Here is a 10,981-nt window from a genome sequence, read left to right on the forward strand (position 1 = left end):
CTTCTTTTCTGATTTGGTGGGGTTTTCTGCTACATGTACTTATCCCAGAGCTGTTTGTAATGTTGCTTTATTTTTCCTTGTCATCACAAGGAAAACACAGCTACAGACTCCAGTTCTGGGTTTCCTCACCTACAGCTCAGGGACACTGCTGAAAATGACACTGCACAGCTGGGTCAGAATCCAAAGCTCTGGATTTAGACATTGGTCAGCCATGCAGATTTGGCCGTGTGTTTAGCAAAGAGACCCTTTCTCTTAAGTCACTAAAGACCATCAAATACACGTTGAGCTGTGGCAGTGAAAAAAACCCCACAAAACCTGGGGGTGCCTGTGACTTTGGTGAACAGTGGCAAAAGAGATCACTACCTCCCCTGAAGAAAAGAACCTCACAGGAAGAGAAGTCATCTCCATCCTACCTAATGTGTGGAAAAAACAGCAGCCAGAAGTTTATTGAAAAGCAGCCACAGGTAAGTACATTCCATCTGATTTTGTGCTTTTGCCAATCAAACTAGTGTGTTTCATCTTTTTCACAAAGGACAATAAGGAAACAATGGCTTCTTCAAAGGAGAATTTTTCTGTCATTCAGATCTTCTTGGTCATAAAGGAAACATTTACCAACATGTAATGGAATACTGGTTGAATGCTATTAACTAGCTTTTGTGGTGTCTACCATAAATTCATAGTGCCTCCCTTTACCAGTCAGCCAGTCTCATTTACAAAGTTTGGCCACACTGGAGAGAGATGACAGGCAGGAGCAGGTCTATCTCAGTAAGCATCCTGCTTTCAGGCTGTAAGAGCTAAGGAGTCCAGAGGGCTGTGGGGAGGAGGCAGGAGCAGCCATGAGCTCTCCCTACTATATTAGGCAACAAGGAAGTGGAGAAAGCTGTGCAGGATTACGAGTAGGATGAAGAATGGTGTGTTTGTCTCTTGCCCTCTTCACTATATTTCTCTGTTTTACATATCCAAGCAATTTATGGCTAAGTTTCAAATTCTTTTTGGAAAGCGATGGTTAGCTGAATGCTGGTGACAATAATAGCACATCTGCCATGTCATTGCTTCTCCTGCAGCTGAGACTGGTGTCGAACAGAAGGTGTGGTCCTCTGATCACTGTGCAGAAGAATTAGGGAACTCAGCTGCGGCATCTTGAATGTACATTTTCAAAATACAGATGTCTGCAGCTGAAAATCACTGCCCCCATCAAAACCAGATGGCTGTAGGAAGAGACCCCAAAGAATAAATAAGGATGGGAAATCAGTTATTCTCTAACCCTTAGGAATTAATCTTGTTTCAAATAATTTACAATACAGGCAAAGTTGGAGGTATAACAGTACCCAGATGGGCCAAAAAAGAATGATGACTGGATCTTGTTGCCATCAACCTCATCCTTGCCTTTGGAATCTTCCTAAAATCAGCACCTCACCAGCACCACACCAGTTATAAGAAGTAGCTTAGTGATCATAATTTTTATTATTTTTATCATTAAAATATTATTTTAATCATGGTGATTGAACATCTGGTGTGGAGAGGAACGCAGCCTGTGCTGGCACATTACCTGCTCACTGTTAACACCAGGCAACATTACTCAGACAGGGAATACTCATGTCTCTAGACAATGGCAATGTTACCATGGAAACATAGGTGGGAAACATAGACATCAATCTTCTGATAGAGTAGGTCCTTTTCAAATGGGTGATATTTTCCTGAGGTTTCTATATTTGGAACAGTAATTATTTTTGCCTACATGCAACATTAAAATGAGTGGTAATGTTCTTGAGTCATCACCTGCATCGAAGCTTGCAATTTGAAATTTTGGAATTAGCATTTATCTTACTCATCCCATTAATCTTATTTTGGAGCTCTCTAGCAAGACTTAGACTTAACTCCTAAACTTGTTCCTACATTAGGTATTAAAATTAACATATTATAAGCTGTGATGTAGTTGTTTAATGACATAATTTGTTGTTTCAACAGCAAATTAACAACAAAACTGTTAAAAGGACACACAGAATCCTCATCACAAAACATTAGAACTAACAAAAATATCTTAGCAGCTGGATGTAGAAAATATTGTGAAAGGGCAGGCTAATCCAAAATAGCTTTATTTCTAAACAAAAAAAGTGTTGTGTCAAATCTGAGAAGATCATTATGTCTAGTCTTGTTCAATGTTTTCCTGTATAAATGGACTTTCCTAATGTGTTACACAGAACTGTTAATTCTTTGAGGATATTCAGTTTTAATTGTTATGGGCTGTTGTGCACGACAGATTCAGAGCTGGACTCAATATCTGATTACAGTGGCAACTTTCATAAAGGTCTTTCAGATCAATACCAATATCTTTCCAAAACACATAATGCAAACAAACCAGGCAAGCACTACAGAGGTGGCTTGGCTTTTACATAGTCCTAGTAGGCAGAATTCCCTCTAGTTCCATGAAATTTCTACTGCAGAACTGAAGACAATGAGAATTTTCAGTGAAATGAGACTATGGGATGTGGACCATGGTAGTTAGAGGAATATTTCTTGGCATTTTGATCCTTTCATCTGTCTGCATTTTTCTTCAATAATGAAAAACATTAAGCAGCATGCAACCTCTCATAGCCAGGATGTCTGAAATGTAAATACTTTTCCCAAGCAATCAGGATAGATTTCTAAATTCTATCTTCTTAGTTATAATTTGATCAGCAAAGTATATCAAAATAATCACAGATTAAAGATGTAACATCAAATTCTATCAATATATTTCAATTATGGCTTTGTAATTTTTTCTTACATTTGTTACTGACATTTTGCTAATTAAAATGGCATCTACAAGGATAATGTCATAAGTGTCAATATATACCCATTTGTATATGTACACTTGGACATATTGTCACCAAAGCTACTGAAGTAGATGTCTTTGACATCCTCTTCAGTTTTGGTACCTTTGAGTTTTCAGCATCAGACATTACATTTGAAATCTTTCCTAGATGTTCCTGAAGTTAAGTGCTTTTTGAAATTTACAGGTACTATGATATGACATGAAGGAGTTTAGATTACCTTGCCAAAAATAGAGTGATCTAAAAACCAGCAATATTTGCAAAATTCTAAATATTGTGAGAGAAAGATAATGGATTGATATAGCCCTTTTCCAAGTTATTTTTAGCACAAGCATTTTCTAACTGCTAGGCTTTAAAGGAAATTTCTACTAAAAAAAAATTCCAAGAGCAGACATTTGATCCATCCTTGTGTTTGTAAATATAGAGATTACCATAAAATGATCTTGTTTATCAAACAATCACATCTTCCTGAGAGCTGTTTGACTTTCTTTTAATTCTGCAACGGCTCAGTGTTCACTAGCTGGGAAGAGTTTACTCCCATCTCTTCTGTTTTACAGAACTCAAGGAGCCAAGCCATGTCAGGTGCTGACAGGAATCTTCTGCAGATCTCCTCAAGTAAATGACATCCCTCCTGCTCCCTCACTTCCTACTTTTGATTTTCCATGTGTAGAGCAGTTACAGGGGATGTGAAAATGAGAAAACAACACAAAATCCCCAACCCAAACTTCTCCTGTGAAGAAGGATTTTTCCAACCTTCCAGATCTGCCTGGCCCTGCTGCACCTGCATCCCAGTGTCATCCACAGCACCAGTCAGTCAATTTTGGTAAATGCCTTATGCCATTATGTTGTCCCTGACCTGTGCTCCTATGGGATGCACACTACGGCTGTGACCCACATGGAGCTCCCCAGTGCCTTTGGAAAAGCCACCACCACCCTCCTTCCATCACACTGTGTTCAAGTGAATCCCACTGTATAAAACCTACATCTTCTTCTTTCCTATTTCTGTACATCTGGAGGACAGAATGTGCTGTCTATATTTAGTGAAAAAATAAAAGTGTCCACACTGTGCTCCATTTAAATCCATGGAGAGCTTTGTTCCTGATTTTAACATAGGGAGGATAGTGTCACTTTTTTCCTCCTGGGCTGGAGCTGCAATTGCTGAGCTGCTGCCCTTGAAGCCCCAGCACCAAGTCAAAGCCTATAAATCAGAGAGCTTTGTGCACTAGCAAACACATGCCAATGGGCACTATAGGAAATGCTTCTGAGAAATCACAAGACCAAGGAAAATAAAGACAATATAAATTATTGCCAATTGTATCAAATAATTATCAAGAAATAAAAGGGAGTGCGTTGTTATGCTGCTGGGCTGTTTTTTGGGGTTGGTCTATATTTAACCTACTTAAATAAACTGCAATGGCTGTTCTGTGAACACAAGAATGGATTGAAAGTTTCCATTTGATTAAATAAGGAGAAGAAATTACCCTGTGGCTAGTCTGTACATTCAGTGATCAACAACGAAATCTCAATGGAAACTAGTGACCTGCCACTGTCAGCACACAACCAATTTGAACGGAGCTGGAAGGGGGCAGTCATGCAAGCACCACTTGGGACATTTATTTAACACCACTTTAAAGCACAGCTCTCTGTCCAGCTCGTGCTATTTTCCATCTGTCATTGGCTGAGATGTGGGCTCTGGCTAGACATGTAGGTTGGACAGGACCAGGTCATGCTGAGCTGGGTGGATGCCCTGCACCCTGCAATCCAGGGACACCAGGCACAATGGGACATGGTGTGGTTAGGCTCTGCTCCCAGGGTCAGGCAAACTGGATGCTGGGGAGAAAAGGAGTTGGTAGCACAGAGGGAAAACACTCTGGGTGAATACAGGAAAGCAGTCTGAGAATGTGTCCTTTGCAGTTTCTTTCTTGGTATTTTTCTTTTGCAACAGTGCTTGCAATTGCAGTTACTAAAACATCATTCTTAGCCTGCTGATGTACAGTAAGAAGTGCTAATTTCTTCTGACTTTCATCCAGCATGAAAAAGCAGTTCCAAAGAAAAGTGACACACAGTAATATTGCTGGAGATGATGCAGCCAGTACCTGCAGCCCCTCAGCAAGGCAGGGCCCAGCTCCCCAGTGCCCTTCAGCCCCAGCTCTTTACCAGCCCTGCCAGAACAGGATCAGCTCCTCCCAGAATCACCCCTGTGTCTGGCTGCTCTCCCCCCTCAAAACTGATCACCACTTATTTTTTTCTCCACTTCAAGCACCCTAGGAAATGTAAATTGAACTGCACTTCACACACTTTGGGAAGACCCAGGGACTTCCATGCTTACCAGTGAGACTCTCTCAGCCTGAAATGATAAGATTCAGCCTAAGCCCTTTCAAGCTGGAAGAATTCCTGACGTGTTGTCTTGCATGTTGGGATAAAAAGACAGCTAAAAAATTATGTAACCACTGATTTAACACATTGCTAAATTTTGCCTCCCTTTTGCAATTTCTTCCCTTAAACAACTAATGCTGAAAATACAGTTCCAGAAGAATTTACAATAGAATATTCTGCTCTCAGCTTCCCTCCAGGCAGAAACTGAGGGAGATATATGTAACCCATACAAAGAATTTTAAAATAAACAACCAACCATCCTCCCACTGCTTTCTCAGAAAAGTAGTCTGTGAATTATCCTTTATTTCAAGATTCATTATCTAACACGTGAAAAACACTCAGCACTGCTTGCTTAGTTTAGGCAAAAAGTTGCTGCGATGTTCTTGTTAATTCTATGTTTTCTGGAAATGTAAGAGTACTTGCTTTGACCTCCAAATATTTATTGGCTTCTGGAATTCCATTACTAAGTTTGAAGGAAGACATGAAAGCAAGGCTACTCCAAGGTAACTTTCCTTGTCTTTTTGCAGGACCCGCATATTTTCCATGCTCTTAAATCTATGCTGATTTGCCCCATAGAAACAGAAAATATCTCTCTTTTGGGGGAGATAAGTGATCTCTGAGTCTCAGGCAGTCCTCTGCCTGATTAGGAGCCACTTTGATTTCAGATTTCCCCACAGATCCTATTTTTTAATTTTCAAGAATTTGGTCACCTTTATTGGCCATTGCTTTTATCATCTTTGCAAAGTTTTTGGTTGCTGGGCAGCCTTTCCCTAGTAGCAGAAGAAGGAATGGTGACGACCAGTGAGGAAGATTTCTCTTCCCTCCTTCACTAAGCATCAGATTATTCAGTTCACAGACACAGTTTTAGGGAAAGCATCTTGCAGGGGAGCCCCAAATGTGTCTGTCTTTGGGACTAATACTAAAAATGGCATTTGGGATACATCATCTCCAGGAATCACACAGGAACTGGGTGTCACATTTCTTTGGAACTGCTTCTAATGCTGGATGAAAATCAGAAGAAATTAGCACTTTTTATTGTACATCAACAAGCTAAGAATGATGTTTTAGTCATTGCAATTATTGCAATTGCAAGCATTGCAAATGAAAAACATCAAACAAGGAAATGCATTTACAGACCCTGGTTATCAGCAAGGCTCCTCTGTAGCTGATCTGGGGCTTTATTTACCCTGCACAGACCAGGATCAAATCTCTCCTATCTCCTAAGATTTCCAGGGCCATTTAGAGCCCACAGCTTTTTTTATGCCTGTTAAATGTGGAACTGTTCTGCCTATTTATTTTTTTCAACCTTCAAATACTTTCTCACCTTTAGTTTCTTCCCATCACTGACAGCTGGGAAGAGGAGGATTGTCCCCCTCACCTCGGGGACTTCTCTGATTCTGCAATTCCTTTGGATTTCTTAATTAGCATGTTTCTGACAGCCTGAGAAAGTCCCAAAACCATCCAAGCCATCCTGATATTTTAGAACTCGTTAGACACTGACAATACTGACATATTTTAAACTCATGCCTCCCAGTTTGCTGTTAGCCTTACAGTGCCCACATATGACAAGCCAGTCATAAGGACTGTAGATAATAACTCTGTTGCAACCAAGCTGGCTTTGAGAACATTTTTTCTAAATTACCTTCCTCACCGTGGGAAAGGCATGAGGCTACTTGGGGGGACAGGGTAATAACTCACAAATTGGCCTGCACGTTGTCAGGAGAAACTTTCAAGACAAAGTCAAGGCATACAAGATAGGAACAGTCTGTCTACCTCAAAAAAAGCCAGGGCTGTGTTTGCTATCAGGTGAAGTGGGAACAGTTTCATGCCATGGAAAATGAGGCCCTGACGCTGCTGTGTTACTGGAGTAAACTGTGCTCTTGATACACTAATAAAAACAGGGAACGTTGGCTGTGAGCACAAGGAGTGTGCTGACCTCATGAAGTGCAACTCAGCTTGGCTGGGAGAGCTTGAAGAAATGATTAACTACAACAGGAATGTTTTATTAGACCTTTTCTAAAATCATCTGAAAAGATTGGGTGGGGAGGCTTGGGGGTTTATATTTCTGGGAGGCACCCATTCTCAGCAAGCATGGGCTCAGTCTCAGTCTCAGTAGGTTTTGTGCTTTTTTCTCTCATGTCCCACATTTTCTATGAAGTTTTGGTTACTGGCATAATTTCTTGTGCTTAGCACAACACTTTGTTCTCTAAGGAAAATACAAAAATTATCAGTTATTAATTATTTCAGTGCTCAGAGCTATTAACCATGTATATCTGATTATTGGTATTCAAAACACAGGGCAAAACTAAAGAGGCACCAAAAGGTCAGAATAATTAAGGATGACACTAACGAAAAAGTAGTAGCTAATGGATTAAAGATACTTTCCTGAGTTGCTTTCATGGGGTTCAGCTCCCAAAATATCCCCATTCTATTTGGAACTACAGAATCATTTGAAAAATGGCCTCAGGGCATTTACACTGTGAAAAAAAATCATTGCCAATCATTGCCAGTGCACTGGGGTTTTTGGGAAGAGGCTGGACACAGAGACCCTCCCAAATGCAGGGGCTTGCATTGCCCCATCGTTCTCTTACTGGTTTTTAGTCACCAACATGTGGTAATGCAATTATCATATTACAGACAGCCTCAGGCAGCTGAACTTTGCTTTCTGGTGGCTGAGCTGCAATCCCTGTCCCACTGGCAATGTCAGGCTGTCAGGCTGGCTTGTGTCATGCCAATTACAGATAAACCAAGTTACAATAATGCCACAGCCCTGAAAGTAATAACCAAGATCACCAAAGCAAATGTCTTACAAGACTGACATGCAGAAAGACCACTTAAAGCTGATTATCAAAGTTTCAGTTTTAAAAGCAAGGGCTGAGGGTTGCAAGCATCAGCATTTCCCTGGAGCTAGCCATATGCCTCACTTCAGGCCTGCATAGGTTGGGGGCTGACAAGACTCACACCTCAGACACAAAATCCTGAAAAGAATACAGAAGAGGAGATGTAAATATGATACTAATTTATGTTGAAATTAGAGATTTCTAGATCAGCCCAGACATGTTTTTGAGGACATGTTGTTTCCCATGAATAGGAGACTAGAATATAAGAGATGCAAAATCAGTGCCAGCTACTTAGAAGTATCCACTGTAAAGAACTCCCACTGAAAATTGTTTAAACTCAGAGCAGGAGAAAGAATGCAGTCAAAACTGTAACAAGTGGGAGCTCAACAACATTTGAGAATACTGTGTAAAACACAGCTTTGTATCTGTCATTTCTTTCATATATCTTCAGTTACAGCAAGCAGGGGAGGGTTTGTAGTGAACCTCTGCCTGTGTGTGATGTCCCCATCTACTTCACTTTTCCACTTATATCTTCTGCAAGAAAATAGTTAGACAGAGAAGTAAAAGGAAGTGGAAATTAAGAGTGAGACATGTATCTCAACAACACAGCTCTATAAAAGGGAATTACTCAGCAGCATTGGAAATAAATCAGAAAAAACCAAATCCGGGATTTACTGCTCTTGTCAGCTATTTTGGATGAATCAGATCCAAAACCAAATCTGATCTCTCGTGTCTGGAAGGAAAAGTGGTACTTAGTCACGTAGCTAGGCACAGTAATGCTTCAGATTGGGGTGGTAGTGTGCCTCAACTACCTCCTCTTTTTGTGACCAGCCCCCGTGCTGGGACTGTGTGTACTGAAGAAACCCATTATCCTCAACTATTTGTTTTTCAGGGACAGTTCTGCAGGATTGTTGACCCTGCAATGGAGAGGCAGCCACGGGGCTCTGCAGGCACTGTCCTCCCTGAACACGAGGCCCTTATGAATCCCTTATGGCTCAGGGACCATTTTCTGTGGCCCTGATAGTCATGAGTGACACACATCTTTGGGAATTACTGCTGGGGGTGTCTGCATTTTGATGCTCAGTGACACACTATCCAGGTGAGTCACCTGAACTGAGCAGTCAGCAGGCATGTGGTCGTGTTCAGCCTTTGTGCCATGCTGCAGGATAGTGATATTTCCATTTAAATGCCAGTCAGGAGAGCAGTCTACTGAGCAGAGTACAGGACACAAGTCAATCTAGTTCAGTTCAATATTCTTATTTGAGAGTTACTGTGGGCTAGGCAGAGAGCAAAACAGCCTGCAGCTTTCAGTGCTGTTCTCTTCCTAAATGATCCTGAATGATTTTATTGATGTAAGCCATTCCCTCCATTTAGTGTGAGGTCTGAATTGCTCATGAACCCAGATGAGGTGTCATGGTGTGCATTCAACAATATCATGACATTTTGCAACTGTGTATGATTTGTGATGGCAAACTACTTGAACTAACCAGTGTGAGCCCCTGCAGCTGCAAACCAAGGTCTAGCTGGTGCATCCTCTGCCCTTACCTGCACATCAAAGCCCCATTTCTAATTTAATGTAGTGTAGATGAAAATAGACAATACATTCATGCATCCATTTTAGGGAGCAAGAAGGCATTCAGAATGAGTCAGCAAGGTAAGTCATGAGTGAGAACCTGCCAGGTAAAGAGGGAGGATTTGCAACCTGGGGAAACCCAAGGGACTGACAGGGATGTTGCACGCTGGGTTTCCCACACAGGTGATATGTACAGAGATGGTCACCTGCCCTTGGCATCCCACATTACCTTCTGCAAATTTCATCTTTCCTTTTTGACTGGTCACCAAGGGCTTTTGTTCCCCCTTAAAACAGCTCTACTCTTCAGAGACTTAGTTGGAAACTGAACACAAGCAGTTTGATCGCCCCTGAAAAGAACAGCAGGATCAACAGAACAGCAGAAACATCCATTAACATCCTGTGTCTGCTGCCAGATCAACAGGGTAAAAGGGGACTTTTCAAGGTCAGAGACAGTTCATAGGTATTTTCTGACTCTTCTGGTTCAACTGAAGGGAAAACAGGATCAGGAAAGTTTTCAGGCAAAAGGGCAAAAGAATTGTGTGTGGGTGGAAAAACTTGCCTCTGCTTTATAGCTTCTGATCCTGGATTCGGTGGCTTGTCGTATGTGAAAGCACCAGTTTCCAAATGTGCTTTGTCATGAAAAGGCTGTTACAGGAAGCTGGGATGAAAAAGCCTTGCAGTGAGCAGGATGCTGACTCCAGCCCAAAGATGGTCATAGAGTGCCTCAGGTGCATGTGTACCAACGACCTTGCTCTGAACAGGGAGAGACAGGGGATGTGCAGCTGCCTGCCTCCCTGCCTCCAGCTCTGCACATCCCAGCCTCCTGTTAACCACTGTTTTGGAACAGTTGCTTAGATACCACAAGAGCCTGGCTTCAACTGCAGGCAAGTTAATTTGACATTAAAACTTGACAATACCAAACGTATTCCAGGGTTGGGACACACTCACAGATGGAAACCACAACATTGGTAGACATCAGCACTAAATCTAACTGGAATGAACAAACCTCCTGTCAGAGGTCTGGTTGAGTGGCCCCCTTTCTTCTCCTCAGGCTCTCAAGGATCGTAGCAATAAGACAATGTGAAATTTCATGTGCCCTTGGCTTGGGGAGCTGAGTGCCAGCTCAGTCCATCCTCAACTCCTAGAAGGGGCCCAGGGCCAACTTTACATTTTCCTTGGAATGACAAGGCCCTACAATTTAAAGGTCATGGCTGCAGACCTCAGGCCACCCCTAGAGCTTGCATGTGCTGTCAGGAGCCACCTGATGTGAAAACTTTCTGGCTCATCATTTATTTCTGCAAGGACTTACGTTAATGAAGACACCACTGTAGAGAAACACCACTTTAAGATGTTATGACTTTATTACCTACAGGAAAAAA

Source organism: Fringilla coelebs (assembly GCF_963513975.1).
Source record: "Fringilla coelebs genome assembly, chromosome: 1".
Classification (NCBI taxonomy): Eukaryota; Metazoa; Chordata; class Aves; order Passeriformes; family Fringillidae; genus Fringilla; species Fringilla coelebs.